This window comes from Nicotiana tomentosiformis, chromosome 7 (genome assembly GCF_000390325.3).
Source record: "Nicotiana tomentosiformis chromosome 7, ASM39032v3, whole genome shotgun sequence".
NCBI classification, from domain to species: Eukaryota; Viridiplantae; Streptophyta; class Magnoliopsida; order Solanales; family Solanaceae; genus Nicotiana; species Nicotiana tomentosiformis.
This window is the reverse complement of record NC_090818.1, coordinates 90,195,084-90,214,024: the sequence shown is the minus strand read 5'-3', so window position 1 is coordinate 90,214,024 and position 18,941 is coordinate 90,195,084.

The window sequence follows — 18,941 nt, the reverse complement described above, 5'->3', positions numbered from 1 at the left end:
AAGCCAATCCATCCCCATTATCACATCAAAATCGACCATTCTCAATTCAATAAGATCGGCCACGGTGTCCCGACCATGCAACGTGATAACACAATCCCTATAAACCCGCACGGCCAAAATAGACTCACCAACCGGAGTAGATACAGAGAACGGCTCATAAAGCTGTTCTGGTTCTATCCCAAATTCCATAGCAACATAAGGTGTGACATATGACAAAGTCAAACCGGGATCAATAAGAGAATATACATCATGATATTGGACAGTCAATATACCTGTGACAACATCTGGAGAAGCCTTTGAATTCTGGCGACCCCTCATTGCATAGAAATGACCGGATCCTCCCAAACTCTGTGCTCCACCCCTAGCTGCACCATGCCCTATGGGTGTTGGAGTGCCTCGAGCTGGAGGAGGTGCTGCAGATGTAGTAGCTACAGAACTGGCTGGTTGTGCCATGCCTCTTCTCACACTCTGGCGGGACGAACGACAATCCCTCAGAATGTGACCCCTCAATCTGCATCCGTAGCATATGGGTAAGTCCATGTAGCATATTCCTAGGTGCATCTTTCCACACCTAGGACATGGGAGCCTCCTCTGCTGCTGGAGTCTACCATCATGACGACCCTATTGATTGGATCCACTGTTGCCCTGACTGGGCCCGAAACGGCTCCACTGTTGCTGCTGACTGGGCCCTAATGGTGGTGCACTAGCCGAAGACTAAGCAAAGGACTGTGATGGCCCTGACGACCCTCCTCTGAAGGCTGACCTGCCGCCATCAGAAGAACCACCAAAGTTGCCCGTAGATCGGGCCTTATTACTACCCTCTCTCTCCATTCTGTAGCAGCTGCATTAAATACCAAGGGACTAAAGCCCTATACAAATCGGCGCACTCTAGGCTCCACAGTGGGTAGCATGTAAATACCATACTTAGACAGGTATGCGAATCTCATATGGTAATCCCACACACTCAGGCTACCTTGCCTCAAGTTCTCAAACTCGGTAGCACGGGCTGCCTTAGTCTCGATAGGCAAGAAATGATCAATGAAGGCATCGGCAAACTCACCCCACCTCGCCGGAGGTCTCCCTTCTTCACGGGACTCCTCCTATAGTTCAAACCAAGAATATGCCACCTCTTTCAAGCTAATTCCACTTCCTCCGTCTCAGTAGCACGCATAACTCAGAGAGTCTTGTGCATCTCATCAATGAACTCCTGGGGATCCTCCTCTGGGTTAGTACCCGTGAACACTGGAGAATCCAACTAGAGAAACCTGTTCACTTTGGAACTAGTAGAATCCCCTGGCTGACTGGAAGAAGTTGGTGCAACATTTGATCTCTGGGCTTTGGATGCCACTATCTGAGCCAACATTTGTATGGCTCCCTAAGATCAACATCAGAAATACCAGAATCGGAAGCTGGAACTAGAGGTGGAACTGGAATATCAGTTGGTGGAACCGTTGCACCTTCAGTAGGTGTAGGGACAGGTGCGGTCTGATCAGTTGTGGTAGAGCAATTCAGGAGTTAAACGAGGGAAAATCTTATAACCAGCTTTATCGGACAATCAAGAACATGAAAGAAGGGTATTATTCCTAAATACCCATGTAGCATCCTAATTATAAATGTGGCCAACAACACACCGATAATAAGAACTCTACTAGAAATGGCTCCGAGACATCCTATGACACTTTAAAACCTTAGGCTCTGATACCAAGTTTGTCACGCCCCAAAACTGAGGAGCGCGACCGGCGCTCAATCGAGTGAACCCGACCGAGCAAGCCTGTTAGATTTCCTTCTACCCAAACTCATCCACGAATGAAGATAATACATATTTACATTAATTAGACAAAAACATGATTATGTCTACAATACCAATTCATTTCCAATAGTTTTCATCAGTTTTGTTAAAGTCTCAAGTGGAACAAGTAATACAACCACAACATAACATATTTTGAGTATCCCAGCACTAATGCATAACCCACACTATGTCTACGGAGCCTCTATAGATTAAGAAGAGTACAATGATAATGCCGGCAATAAGGCCCGGCTATACCTCACACATAATACACAAAGTACAAAAGATTCATGACCCCGGGATGAAGTGGGGCTCACCAAGTCAGCTGGGAAGAAGGTGTATTGCTATCACTGATCAATATCTCCTGCTGTGGAACCACCTGCATCCATTTAAAGATGCAGCGGCCCCAACAAAAGGGACGTTAGTACTGTCGAATAGCACTAGTATGTTTAACTAAACACCCTCTCAATAGAATGAAAAATAATACAAACAAGATTATCATAATATCAATGAAAGCCTTAATCAACATCAAACCTCAATTTAGGATCAAGACAATTTTCAAATTTATTTCCATATCTCACATTGGGAGATTTTTAGTATCGATATACCATTGTCCACAATACCATTATTCACAAAACCAGTACCACCGTACTCTCAGCACGGAGTCCGATCACGACCCGATCGGCTAGGCTATCTCATTTGACACATCAACAATAATTACTCTCAATATCAATACCACCGTCTTTAACACGGAGTCTGATCACGAGACGATTGGCTAGGCTATCCATTAGGGACATCGACCACAATCACAATTTCAATTATAATATCCAGCACAATCACAACCATGTGTGCGGCATGGTAACCGATCATGACTCGATTGGCTAGGCTGTCTTATTTGAGACATCAACCTTTTTATATCAATCATCGCATTTCATATTACTTTCACATCTTTTCATTTCATTGGCACTAATAGCCATAATTATAAGATCATTCTTGGCACGTTGGCCATATTTAGTATTTCATGTTCACCTTTTCAATTTCAACTATCATCATCATTATCAACAACAAATACAATTCAAATCAAGGTGTGTAGTACACATGTGAGCAATTTAGAGTATAAGGCACATAGAGATATTTCACAAAATTTGGCATAATAGCCTTCGTTTGAACATGACTTGAAGTCGAAACATTATTAATGCATAGCCCATATTTTAACACATCCTCAATTGATAACATAACATGAATAAAGCATTTGGGGATACTTGTTAAACATACATCTTTCAACCCAATCTTACTCGAAATAGCAAATTTTATAGTGAATCACTCGGGACTTACATAATTCACATGAATATCGTGGGATCAAATTCTAGGAGAAGAGTTTAGCCAACATACCTCAATCGAGCTTTCTTAAACTCTAAAACGTTCTAGAATTCTTAGCAATTTTAATCTATTTTAGAAATATAACAAATTGAACCAAAATTAGTAAGATGATTATGGTTCTAGCTCATTTGAGCATTTTATCAAACACTAGGTGTGCATTAAGGTTTTAAGGTCCTTATATGGAGGATATCATCATCCCACAACCCAATCTTTACCGTTTTTAGCTCAATAATCTCCGTACACCCTTTGATAACATATGCATGTAAAATAAACAACTCTCATGACCAAATATTATCTTGTTAATTACCCATTTCTAGACAGAATTCGAAATTGAGGGTTAGGGTGTAGAATCTTACCTCTAGGATGAAAACCTACTGAGTTTCCCTTCTTAATCTTCCAAAAATTTAGCAAGAATTGAAGAACAACTAGTGAAGAACACCTTCTCACTCTAGGGCACTCTCTCTCACTCTAAAATATCAGATTATAGCTCAAAAAATAGCCCAAAGAGTGTATTTAACGAAGTAGGGTCGGCTTTTAAAAACACAAAAATGGAGCTCCGGAACAAGGTCTGTGATGGCATAATCAACATGCGAAACGCATATCGGTCGCATAATTGCTGACCAAAAATATGTCTGTGTCTGCGGTCACTATGCGGTCTGCATAACTATTCTACGGTCACATAATGCACCATAGAACAGTTATGCGGTCGTATAGTCGACCGCATAATTGCTTCCAGACTGACCCTCTCCTGCCTCACTTCTGTGGCCATTATGCGGCCCGCAGAGTGATTCTGCGGTCGCATAATGGACCGCAAAAATGCACTTTTCTGCCAAAATTTTTCCTTTACTTTTCGGTGCATTGTTCAACCCAAAATGTCCGAGTCAATATTTTTTCTACAATCCACAAACACGTGAGCCTAGTCCGGCACCATGAAACATTATTTTTCCTTTGAAAAATTTTACGGGGCCTTACAAAACTGTTAGCCATCACTCCCGAGTCAATATCTTTAAATTCAAAGATTCTTTTTACCTGCTCGGCCAGATCAGCTTGTTCTTTCCGAGATACGTCAGCTCAGCCCGAAGTCCTTATACTTCTTCTTCTCTCTTCTTACTGAGAAGCTTTAGGGCATCTCTCTCCTCAGTAAGCCTTCGAACTTCGGCTTCGTACCGGCTCAGCTTCCCTCAGGATTGGAAAAAAGCCTCGTGATGAAGCATAGAAGCCTACAAAAATAAGAAGGGATTATACAAGGAAATAAAAACATAAGTATGAAAATTGGCAAAGAAAGTATGAACTTACCCGATTCAGGGCCTGTTAGGCTTCGTTAAAAAGGCAAGGCAGTCCCACCTCGCTCGAGCTCTTCTTCGGAGCGTCCAAGTCACTTTGACCGGTGACATCTTCTACCCCAATAAAATAACCACGGAAAGGATCCTTCCCTCCATGGGCTCCTTCCCCGTGACAAGTCTCCACAGCTTGAGCGTCACGTATCATAGACTGGGAGAAAGAAATGAAAGAGGGGGAATCCCCGATCTATATTGCACCGAGCAGGTCTTTTTGGGCGCCGCCTACGTCTTGGGGAGCCTCAAGCTCGGTTTGCACACCGGCATCCGCAGCTTCGTTGACGGTCTCTTTGCCCCGAGGTAAAACACCCTCGGTGTCCCACGGCTCGGGAACTTGGGTAGAAGTCCCATACTCGACCTCATCAAGCCTGGTCGGAGAAGCATCAATTCCCACCAATACCGAAGTATTATGAGTATCGGTGCTAGCCCGTGCACGGGACAATAGCCCGAAATCACTTTCTTCTTCTTCATCCCTTAAACTCAGGACACACTCCATAGTGAAAGGGATTACGTTCACCTTGGGTTTACGAGCCGCTCTCATTTTGGGTTTTTGACCCTCAGAGTTCGAGGCCCTTTTTCTCTTAATCACCTTCTCTAGTTTTGAGATAGGCGGTAAAACTTCTTCATCACCTGATGGGGGTCTCATAACCGTGTCTTTTCCGAGACCTTCACTCGACCCTTTGACACACTTCTTCGGTTATGCCTGAAAAACCACTTGAACAGATCGGTGAGCCAAGAGGAAGGTTTACCATGAGTACGAGCCTCCCACCGACCCTTTGACAAATCATGCCATGCGCGCCCGACATATGTTGACGTCGAAACAGGCTCCTGACGTAGTTCTCGAGATGGGGAACCGCACTCGAAATCCAACCAACAACTGTGTCAAGAAAAACACAGATAAGAAAAGATGAAGAAGTAAAAAACAACAAAAACTAAAAATAGAATCACACGTACGGTTCATATCCCATTTCTCGGGAAATGGCATACTCTCAGCCGGGATTAGGTCCGAGGTCTTCACTCGAACAAATCGGCTCATCCAACCCCGATCTTTGTCTTCATCTATGCTCGAGGTGAATGCCTTGGTGGCCTGGCGTTGAAGCTTTATTAGCCAACCTCGGTAAAGACAAGGGCTATATAATCTTACGAGGTGGTTGAGGGTGAAGCGAAGCCAGTCGATTTTGCTCACAAAGAAATGGAGCAGTAGTACAATCCTCCAGAAAGAAGGATGTATTTGGCCGAGGGTCACTTGGTACTCCTTGTAGAAGTCGATGATGACCGGATCGAGGGGTCCCAGCGTGAAAGGAGGAGTGTAAACACTCAATTACTGTTCCACGTGGGTAGTGATTGCTTCCTCCGGTGCCGGTATAACAACCTCTTTGTTTTCTTAACCACAATCTTTCTTCACCAAATCAAGAAGGCTTTTGGGTATCGAGCATATATATCTCGATACCGGCTCACATCAACTAACAACCGTTGAGGGTTTCTCGACCTTAAAGTCGGAATCGATAACATATCCCCCGGCAACGAGTTTTTCAAGATGTGGCTCCACCATCGGTTTCTCACCGGCCGGCCGAGATGAGGAAGCAGCCTCTTTCTGAGGAACGGTTTTAGATATCTTATCCATCTATATTTTCAAGAATAAAGAAGACGGGAAATTGAAATATTTTTGTGTTTGGTGAAGAATAGGCAAAGAAATTTCTAAACCTAGAAATAGAGAACTTTGGAGAAGGCGAAGAACTATGAAGGTTGGGATGAGAAGAGTTGAAGGTAAAGGTTTAAAATAATGAAGAAGGGGGCTATTTATAGATTTCACAATGACGGTTCAAAATTGGCAGTGGCCGATCATCGACTGACGTGCATTTAATTACTTGGTAACTTAACCGACGGGACATTTTTCACATACGTCACAATCGTGCTTGACGGCAGACGTCAGTGTGTATCCAGTCAGAGGTTGAAAAATCATATCGTTTCTCGCTACATTCTTTTCGAGAAACGAGGGGACTATCTGTATACGGTCAAAACCGAGTTTACCCTTTGTGTGAGTAACCGAGATTGGGGCATGATGGACCGAAGTTCATCATTATAATATCGATCTATGATATGAAGTCAGGCTGCTGAGTTCGAGCCCTAGAAACTGACCAAGGTTGGGATCACCCAAGATCGATATCGAGCCAAGATAGAGGTCGAACAAATAGAGACCAATCGAGACCGAAATTGGCCGAGACCGAGATCGATCCCAAGGACATGATTTACTTACCTTAGGAAGTATATACAACTTGAAATCCCCAGCCGATGTAGCTCACAACAACCGTCAATCACACCACTACACTATAGGAGTGTTATTCTCTTCATGAATCAACCTTTGGTGTTGAAATATGGTGTAATCACTTTGGAATGGCCCTTGAACCTTTGGAATTTATTTAGGAGGGTTAGTAGGATGGTGAGGACGAAGTTGGATCAAAAACGTAGCAAGAATGATCGTCCAAATCATTTTTGAAGCAAAGTAGGCCGACCACTGCCCAAGTGGGTCTAATAGGGAGCTTCTTGTGCAGTCTCTCAAAAATGTGAATATCTCTCTACTCTATTGTTGTGTCGATGAACAATTTAATGCGTTGGAAAATAAATGCATAGACCTTTAATTTTGTGCGTTGATCATCCCATAACTCCAAGTATATTGGTTAAAAGCTCAGGGACATTAGACATTAATATTCGGTAAAACTTATGAATGTAATTTGTGACGACTTTCGTCGACTTTTGTTTTACAACATGCTTGACTTCAAAACTTAACACACGACTATCATATGACTAAAATACCTCATAACATCACCATCTTATCATATTAAGAACCCTAGTCTCACCCCAAAAGTATGGATTATAATATTCCCAACTTGTCGACTTTCAACAACGTTTTTTTTCAATTAATTTACCTTCTAAACCTTCCAACCCTCTTGGTGCTTGTTTTTCATGATATTAAATATTTTTATCCTCCAAGATAACACAATTAACTTACTTAATATACTTTCAAGGATGATCTAATTTTCGAGCTTATATCAGTTTACTTACGACGTACTTTTACGTACGAAAATATAGGATGTAATAGCCTTGTTTGGTAGTGTGTTTTACTTGAATCTATGTATTATTCCATTAATTAACTACCTGAGCACAATAAACTATGCTAAAGAAATGTTGAGACTATTGGTACCGTATTTTGAACATGATGAGCAAATCTTGGGACTTATGCTATACTTGCCTTGAGGTAGATACACGTATGTTATGAACACACATCTGTATTTGTTCTTGTGTTGTGATTTATTAGGACGTGTACACTCTGTGATACATATGTCATCCTTTGTATAACTACTTGAACTTGGTTGCTATAATTGATTTAGCCATAGGTATATTTTATATGTTAAACCCATCCGCATTTTTATGTTATCATGTCCTTGTGCAGTTTGTTGATGAGTTAAGAGGATATGCATGTTAGCGATAATTTACTATCTTGCATTGTTTTAATTGTGTCACATGTGGACATGTTGGGCAAATTGATTGGGGTGATGGCACGAGGTCTTTGCCGTGCGATTGTGATTGATATTTTCGCACGAGGTCTTTGCCGTACGAGTGTGATTGATATTGGGGCACGAGGTCTTTACTGTGCGAGTTGCTATTATGGCACGAGGTTTTTTTCATGCTAGTGTGATTAATACTGTGAAACAAGTCTTTGCCGTGTGAGTGTGATTTATAATGTGGGCATGAGGTGCCATATGTTTGTGTTTCTATTTGATGACTTAATGTCAAAAACTGGGCGTTATCTTGTTTATGCAAGTTAATTCTTTATGGTTTATCGTGCACCTTACATGTTTTACGTTGCATATAACATGTTAATCTATGCTTCTATCATGATTTGATGATTTGGTTGTCAAGATGGATCTACCTATATAGAATTGATATCTCATATTTTGTTGAGTTGTCGGTAGCGTATCAAATTGACGTGATAAGGATATTGTCATCATGCATTGCTATAAAGGTTGTCTTAAACATGTCTAGTTGGTAAAGTTTGTTTATTACCCCATACCGGTTGTGCACTTTAACTACTGATATTCTTTATTCTATAATTGTCTATATGGAATATTCTCTCTATATTATACATGTTATTGAGATGCATAGGTTCTGTAAAGCGTGTATTTTTTACTTAAAAACCTCATCACTAATTCTTTGAGGTTATTCAAGACAATTATGGAGTACATCGGTTGTACTCATACTATACTTATGCACCTTGCGTGTAGATTCTAGAGTTGAATAGTTGTGGAAGATGAAGCTTTGCATTGTAGACGTACTAGCGTTCGGGATTCAAAATACCTTTTGTTCATGGTAGTTTAGGATTTCATTTATGTTTATGAAAACCTCAAACATACATTAAGAATGGGTTTCATTCTAGTGCTCAAAAATATATCTATTTCTCACATCAGTTTTGTAAATCTAAATCATAGTGGCTCATTACTTTTACTACTAGTCCTTGGGGTAGTGGTATTGAATTGTTTTACAAGTTTTATTTATAATATTAATGATTTCTCATTATAGTTATACTGTATATTGCTTGGCTTATCTAGCGGGTCCGGTTAGGTTCCGTCACGACTTGGTGGAATTTTAGGTCGTGACACAATGGACAACTCACATGCCATGTATAACAAAGCACGGGCCACTCACACAGAAAGCATATACAAGAATACATGCACATGAATTGTGACAACCCAAACCGATGGGCCGTGACGAGTGCCCGATTACTACCTATCGAATACCCCTAAGAATTCGTATAAGATATAAACATGAAATAAGTGTAGGTCATTCATAACGTCTGGAAATAAACTACTGATTCATATGAACAACATACATGTGAAAACATGGCCCAAAGACATACATATATATATATACAGAATACGGAAGGGTGAGCCGACAAAACCACATACTATCCAACTATACATGACTGTCTATAGACCTCTACTAGAGTGTACAACTGTATAAAGTGTAAATACTCAAGTACCCTTCCACATGGGTAGTGATCGCTTCCTTCGGTGCTGTATAACAACCTCTTTGTTTTCCCAACCACAATCTTTCTTCACCAAATCAAGAAGGCTTTTGGGTATCGAGCATATATATTTCGATACCGGCTCACATCGACCAGCAACCGTTGAGGGTTTCTCGACCTTAAAGTCGGAATCGATAACACATCTCCCGGAAACGGGTTCTTTAAGGCGTGGCTCCACCACCGATTTCTCACTGGCCGGCCGAGATGAGGAAGCAACCTCTTTCTAAGGAACAATTTTAGATATCTTGGCCATCTAAATTTTCAAAAACAAAGAAGATGGGAAATTGAAATATTTTGGTGTTTGGTGAAGAACAAGCAAAGAAATTTTTAAACCTGGAAATAGAGAACTTTGGAGAAGGCGAAGAACTGTGAAGGTTGGAATGAGAATAGTTGAAGGTAAAGGTTTAAAATAATGAAGAAGGGGGGCTATTTATAGATTTCATAATGACAGTTCAAAATTGGTAGTGGCCGATCATCGACTGACGCGCATTTAATGCCCTGGTAACTGAACCGATGGGACATTTGTCACATACGTCACAATCGGTCTCGACACAGACGTCAGTGTGTATCTAGTCAGAGGTTGAAAAATTGTAACGTTTCTCGACACATTCTTTCCGAGAAACGAGGGGACTATCTGTATACGGTAAAAATCGAGTTTGCCCTTCATGTGACTAATCGAGATTGGGGCATGATGGACCGAGGTTCGTCATTGTAATATCGAGCTATGATGTGAAGTCAGGCTGCTGAGTTCGAACCCTAGAAACCGACCAAGGTCGGGATCAGCCAAGATCGATATCGAGCCTAGATAGAGGTCGAACAAATAGAGACCGATCGAGACCGAAATCGGCCGAGACTGAGATCGATCCCAGATAGAGGTCGAGCGAATAGAGGCCGATCATGATCGAGAGCGGCCGAATTCGGGATCGAGCCAAGGGACAAGAGAGCCGTTATAGCCGCATGTGGGGAGAGAATCTCAGCGGAAATCAAGGAAAAGCCAATTAATTAATCTGTCCTGGGATCCCTACTATGTATTTTTAATTATATCCAAAGTAGGATTCCTCCACTATATTAAGAGTAGGTTATTATTGATTCAGGGGACGGAATTCATTCATTCACAGATCCATTCATACATTCATACACTCTCACATTCAGAAATTATTGCGATTTATATAACATCTAGCTAATATTATCCTTTTTTGGGATTTTTATATTGAATCATCTTGTTCATTTATAAACCATTCTCTACTCAATTTTGGTTTGTATTCATTCCTTTTTACAGTCAATATTTGATATATTTCTACTTATTGTTTCGATTTGTACCAATTTATACCACATATCCTAAGAACTACGCATAAATTCAACTCTATCCGTTTTTCGGGTAAATAGTTAATAATTTCATGGGCAAACTTTGGGAGATACACAAGGGCTTTGGTGATCAGAATGATATATGCACTGTGTTACTTTAGTATTTTTCTTTCTGGAAGAGATTCGAAGGAATACTGCATTGATAGTATACAAGACATCGCTACATTTAAGGACAGTACACTACATGATCACAATGGCAATTGACTGTGCTATAGAGCTGGACAATTCTAAGGGGCAACTGTGGGAGGTACCTCACGTGATGGATAACAACGCTGGAGATTTAACATAACATATACAAGGATGCAAGGGGACTTCCACACCAGCTCCAACAACCCATGAAGGACAAGGTACTGTCGTCATGCCTTACTTTTTAATACGAACTCAATGGGTGATAATACATCGATGAAGCTGCTGGAAGATTGAAATGGAGTGTACTGGATTTTCTTTTGGATTCAATATGCTCAAATAAATTCTGATAGAGGAAAAGGACCGGATGTGCAACAAAAGAAGACTACACGTGGATTTCATTTGTCAAAACTTTCCACGGCTAGTTTTTATGAATCATGATTTTATCTTATTTAGATTACATTATGTACTAACACTGTTGGGTAAGGCATCCAACTTTGCTAACAGGGATTATGTGATTGTCATAGTTTATTTCTTTCATTTTGTAAGACCTCCTAATATTTTTATTTATTTTATTTAGATATATATATATATATATATATATATATATATATATATATATATATATATATATATATATATATATATATAAACTAGCCCTGCGCACCTTGCGTAGTGGATTTGCTTTAAAAAAAAAAGAAAAGAAAAGAAAAGGAGGGAGTATTATTTTTAGTAACTTCTCTCCTAATTACTGCTAAAAAAAATAGTGTTTGAGGATTGTAAAAATATAAAATTCTAATGTGACCTAAATATATAATGAATGCAAATATTTGTAAAGTATAGGCTACTATTGCAAATAATGTGTAAATAATATAAAACTTAAAATATAATCATATAAAATGAAGTAAATATTATGGACTATGCATGTGGGTATAAATAATTATTTTAGATAATTAAGTCACCCAAAATAATTTGAGGGAATAGACGACAAATATTTAAAAGCTTTTAAAAATTATATAAAATCACTTATATGAACTCTATAAATTGAACAATAATACAAAATAATATTTTGAAAAGTATATAGAATACTTTATAATATTTTGGTTGAGAGAATTTTCCTAATAATTGATGTTATTTACTACATGCGGGGTGATGTATAGATGACATGGCGAGCATGTACACATGTGCCATGGATATTCATGCTCCGGGTAGTTTCTAGATTGCTCTATGCCTTTGTCATGGCCCAATCCTGGAGAGGCATGGCCGGCACCCGGTGCCATACTCGGCCCGAGCGTACCACTCTGTAACTACGAAATTCGGAGGGGTAGCCCTTAACTTAGGCCGACGACGCCTACTTGCAAGCTAACAATACCAATCAAGGCTGATGAGGCCATATTCTAAATCATCTGAAAATAACATCTATCTCATCTGAGGGGTAAACATTCCCAAAAGCACATAAGCATAACTGTGATGGCCGAAGAGGCCGCCATTAACGTCTACAACGAGCAATACTAAACTGATCATGCACACTAGTTTGGCAAGGACACAATACAAACATATAACATATATAGGACCCGTCTACAAGCCTCTAGAGATAAAAAAAATTGTATCATCGCCGGAACAAAGCCTCGACCTACCCATCAAAGCTCTATATACAAAATGAACTCCAAAGTCTAGACCTAGTAACTCTGGGGGAGTGGAACTTACCATTCAAGCTGATGTCTGGCTCTGTCTACTTGGAATGTCTATTCGGCAGTCTATCAGGACCTGCAGGTATGAAATGCGGCGTCGCTGGTAAAAAGGACGCAGTAAGAAATAATATACCGTGTATGTAAGGAAATAGAATAACTGAAAGCTGAAATTGAACTAATAATATAATAACTGAAAGTGACTGGGTGTCAAAGATGATATGAAGATATGCTTACCTGCTGATACTGACTCAACTCTCCCAATAAATTATGTAAAATAGTTGTTCGGCCCTATTAGGCTCGGTACGTGTTACTGCTCGGCTGTAGTAGGCTCGCTCGTAGGCACTCAACAATAGTAGGCTCGGTAAGTGTAACTGCTTGACCGTAGCAGGACTGCTCATAGGCGCTCGGCCATTCCGGGCTCGCTCATAGGCACTTGACCATAGTAGGCTTGGTATATAACTTACCATCTGATCAGAGGTTGCCCAATAAGGGCCTGCCCACAAATCATAGCTCGATGGTGATGAAAATACTGTATATATATAGACCCTCTGCTCTCTTAACTGAAAGAAGACAATACTTAACTGAATATAAAGTCCCAATAAGGGAGAATACAATAACTTACGATATTAGGATAATGTACAAAAATTCAGGAGTACGAACTTCGCTTTATGTCTCATTATCAAATGCATTCAGTTACGGAATCATGCCAAAATAAAGGAAAGATTTAGCCTTAACATACCTCATAATATACAGTCCGATCCTCAAGCTAACTAAACCTGCAGCTCCGTTGTCTACAAGAAATGAAAAATACTATCATCATAATACGAATGCCATAGCTTAACGCATTTAAATGACACAATTTATTCTACGATAAAATAGATAGCATCTCCCTTATTTATATGACTTCCCACACATTACAACAGCCAACAACAACCCAATAAATATTATACTTATACTTACCACATCAATTTCGGTCGGAAACATCATAAGAATAATCTTCAAAAATCGTCCATGCGCCTAGCACCTTAACCTTTATCGTCAATCTCTTGTTTTTCATATTTTTTTCTTAAATAAATAATACATAGATAATCTTAACAATAACATCCATAACATAATCAAATTATTTCTCACAATATTCACCCACAACAAACCATATATAGAGCCTCAACACAACCCACAAAAAATATAGCAATTCCTTATGCCATGTCATTTACTATCTTGTAGATTTTCACTCAATCGATTCCACCAATATATGATTAACCTTAAGGACAACCAAGGAGAGGATTTACTTACCTTAGGCAGTATATACAACTTGAAATCCCCAGCCGATGTAGCTCACAACAACCGTCAATCACACCACTACACTATAGGAGTGTTATTCTCTTCTTGAATCAACGTTTGCTGATGAAATATGGTGTAATCACTTTGGAATGGCCGTTGAACCTTTTGAATTTATTTAGGAGGGTTAGTAGGAGTGTGGGGACGAATTTGGGTTAAAATATTAGCAATAATGATCGTCCAAATCATTTTTAAAGCAGAGTAGGTCGACCACTGCCTGAGTGGGTCCTATAGGGAGCTTCTTGTGCAGTCTAGCAAAAATATGAATATCTCTCTACTACGTAGTTGTGTTGATAAACAGTTTAATGCGTTGGAAACTTAACGCATAGACCTTTAATTTTGTGGGTCGATCATCCCGTAACTCCAAGTATATTGGTTAAAAGCTCAGGGACATTAGACCAAAATATTTGGTAAAACTTATAAACGTAACTTGTGACGCCTTTCGTCGACTTTTGTTTCCTAACTCGCTTGACTTCAAAAATTAACATATGACTATCATATGATTAAAATACCTCGTAACATCACCTTCTTTTCATGTTGAGGACCCCAGTCTCACCCCAAAAGTACGGATTGTAACATTTCTAACTTGTCGACTTTCGACAAAACATTTTTTTTTCCAATTCATTTACCTTCTAAACCTTCCAACCCTCTTGGTTCTTGTTTTTCATGATATTAAATATTTTTATCCTCCAAGGTAACACAACTAACTTACTTAATATACTTTCACGGATGATCTCATTTCTGAGCTTATATCATTTGACTTACGACGTACTTTTACGTACGAAAATATAGGATGTAATAGCCTTGTTTGGTTGTGTGTTCTACTGGAATCTATGTATTATTACATTAACTAACTACCTGAGCACATTAAACTATGCTAGAGAAATGTTGAGACTATTGGTACCGTATTTTGAAGATGATGAGCAAATCTTGGGACTTATGCTATACTTGCCTTAAGGTAGATACACGTATGTTATGAACACACATCTGTATTTGTTCTTGTGTTGTGCTTTATTGGGACGTGTAAACTCTGTGATACATATTTCATCCTTTGTATAACTACTTGAACTTGGTTGCTATAATTGATTTAGCCATAGTCATGTTTTATATGTTAAACCCATCTGCATTTTTGTGTTATCATGTCCTTGTGCAGTTTGTTGATGAGTTAAGAGGATATGCATGTTAGTGATAATTTATTATCTTGCATTGTTTTAATTGTGTCACATGTGGACATGTTGGGCAGATTGATTCGTGTGATGGCACAACGTCTTTACCGTGAGATTGTGATTGATATTTTGGCACGAGGTCTTTGCCGTGTGATTGTGATACGGTCAGGGCGGAGTGATACGGAGGGATATTATTATATTGTTAGGGCAAAGCGATAAGTGTAGATATATATGGCACAAGGTATTTGCCGTGTGATTGATATTGTTGCACGACGTCTTTGGCGCATGAGTGTGATTGATATTGGGGCAGGAGGTCTTTACTGTGCGAGTTGCTATTATGGCACGAGGTCTTTTTAGTGCTAGTGTGATTAATACTGTGGAACAAGTATTTGCCATGCGAGTGTGATTTATAATGTGGGCATGAGGTGCCATATGTTTTTCTATTTGATGACTTAATGTCAAAAATTGGGCGTTATCTTGTTTATGCAAGTTAATTCTTTATGGTTTATCGTGCACCTTACATGTTTTACGTTGCATCTAACATGTTAATCTATGCTTCTATCATGATTTGATGATTTGGTTGTCAAGATGGACCTAGCTATATGGAATTGATATCTCATATTTTGTTGGGTTGTCGGTAGCGTATCAAATTGACGTGATAAGTATGTTGTCATCATGCATCGATATAAAGGTTCTCTTAAACATGTCTAGTTGGTAAAGTTTGTTTATTACCCCACACCGGTTTTGCACTTTAACTACTGATATTCTTTATTCTATAATAGTCTATCTTGAATATTCTCTCTATATTATACATGTTTTTGAGATGCACAGATTTTGTAAAGTGAGTATCTTTTGACTTAAAAATCTCGTCACTAATTCTTTGAGGTTAGTCAAGATAATTATGGAGTACATCGGTTGTACTCATACTATACTTCTGCACCATGCGTGTAGATTCTGGAGTTGAATAGTTGTGGAAGATGAAGCTTTGCATTGTAGACGTACCAGCGTTCTGGATTCAAAATACCTTTTGTTCATGGTAGTTTAGGATTTCATTTATGTTTATGAAAACTTCAAACCTACATTAAGAATGGGTTTCATTCTAATGCTCAAAAATATATCTATTTCTCACATCAGTTTTGTAAATCTAAATCATAGTGGCTCATTACTTTTACTACCATTCCTTGGGGTAGCGGTATTGAATTCTTTTGCAGGTGTTATTTATAATATTAATGATTTCTCATTATAGTTTAACGTATATTGCTTGGCTTACCAAGCGGGACGGGTTAGGTTCCATCACGACTTGGTGGAATTTTGGGTCGTGACATAATGGACAACTCACATGCCATGTATAACAAAGCACGGTCCACTCACGAGCTATCAATCCAGTCTATATTATACAAAAGGCATATACAAGAATACATGCACATGAATTGTCACGACCCAAACCGATGGGCCGTGACGAGTGCCCGAGTTCTACCTATCGAACACCCCTAATCATTCGTCTAAGATATAAACATGAAATAAGTGTAGGTCATTCATAACATCTGGAAATAAACTACTGATTCATATAAACAACATACGTGTGAAAACATGGTCAAAAGACATATATAAATATATATATATATACGGAATACGGTATATATATATATATATATATATATATATACGGAATATGGTAGGGTGAGCCGATAAGGCCACATACTATCCAACTATACATGACTGTCTACAGACCTCTAATAGAGTGTACAACTGTATAAAGGGCGGGACTGGGCCCTGTAATACCCTTATGTATACAAAAGTATCGTACCAAAACTCAATAGCAGCTCCGGATCAAATGGAGCACACCAAGTCTCGTTGAGCATGGATCCTAAGATGGGGGACCGTCAGCCTGTATACCTGCATCTGCGAGCATGATGCTCGTGCCGCCAGGCAATAGGGGCGTTAGTACGAATAATGTACCGAGTATGAAAGAAACATGGAGTAAAGGACTCAACCTATAAGTCTGAATAGCTCTGTGAATCATGAAACATTTATAATGTCATGCATATGCGTATAAATGTCATATCAAGCATATGTATATCCGTACATAACATCATTAAGCGTCTAAGGGCATCCCATCATATCATCTCATCCTCTATGGGCGAAGTCATAAATGTATACCAACTGATAAGGTGGTGTTGCGTATATAACGCCATAACCTTTCCCCATACCCCATATACATTTACTATATGCGTATATAACGTCATCTGGTCATGGGTCAATATACATATAAATGGATGCAATGCATAATGAAATAAGTCAATAATATTTCTCGGAATGTCATGAGACCCATGAACAGACGATATGATAGTAGGACATATGGGGAATCCAGAACCTAGGCAACCCTAGTACTAATAAGAATAGAATCATTTATGAAAGTTGTGTGCTTACTCGTTTCGTTGTATAATATGGATCATGCCAAAAGGAAAGAAGGGATTGCCATAACATACCTTAAGTCGTCAATGGAACTCAAATACATGCTTATGATAACTAGCGTGCCAACCCTATAACAAAGAAATACATGTATGACTTAGATGGTGCTAGTACATTACGTATCTCAAACGATAACTCGATTTTAAAATAAAACGGGCAACATTTCCCCTGATTTTATTGCTCCCTCAAGCCTACTATAGGTGATATACACACACAATACAATCAGCAACTTAAAACCAACCTAATTACAATTCAGAACCTTCAATACAACAAAAACCCCAAATATACCATAGCACACCCAATCAACAAGTTATCAATTAGCCTGAAACTGCAATGACGAGCGACCAACCTACTACCCTACCACATGTGGTGTTTATCCATGCATTTTTATCCTTCCAAACTCCATAAATCAGCAACACAATAGGCCAACACGAGTGGACTACAAAACAGTCCACTAAAAGTGGAAAACAATCAAACTCACGACTTCCGATCACCGTCCCGTGAGTTCTAACTATTAGGAAACCAATTTATCAACCTTCCTTGATATTTAAACACTTAAATACCGAAATTAAACATTTATTAACTATGAAGTACCTTACAAAACCCGAGATACAAAGAAAAAAGAGAGGCGGTATAATGATACTTACGTCGTAGGGATCGTTTTGATGTTATCGCTTCTCGATTTCGTACCCGGGATGTTGGATGTTAGTATTCTTTGAAACCCTATTAGAGAGCTCAAGGATAGGTTTTATGGTGTTCTATGGTCAGGTTCTATGTAAAAATGAAGAGAGAAACGAGTTAAGACCTATATATCAACCTTTGAAAAGTCAAAGAGGTGCTAGCTTGGCACCCTCGTATTGGCCTAACTTCCGACGCTTATATCTTTTTATCCGGATGTCGTATGAACAAACAGTTAAGTGCATTGAAAACTACATTCTAAGAACTTAAAGTATGTATATAATATGTCCCAAAAAGACCTCATATAGCACACTAAATTAATTTCTCAAAAAACTCCATTACAAGGTAAATCCTTAGTCGGTTTTTCCGCAACTTAAATCCGATTTTTTCCAAACATTATATTTTTTATCCAAACATCATTTATAGTCATATTATGAATTTAAAATATTTTAAATCATGATTAACAAGTCTCATATTCATTATACGTCACCTTGGGACGCACAGGGTGTAACAATCTTC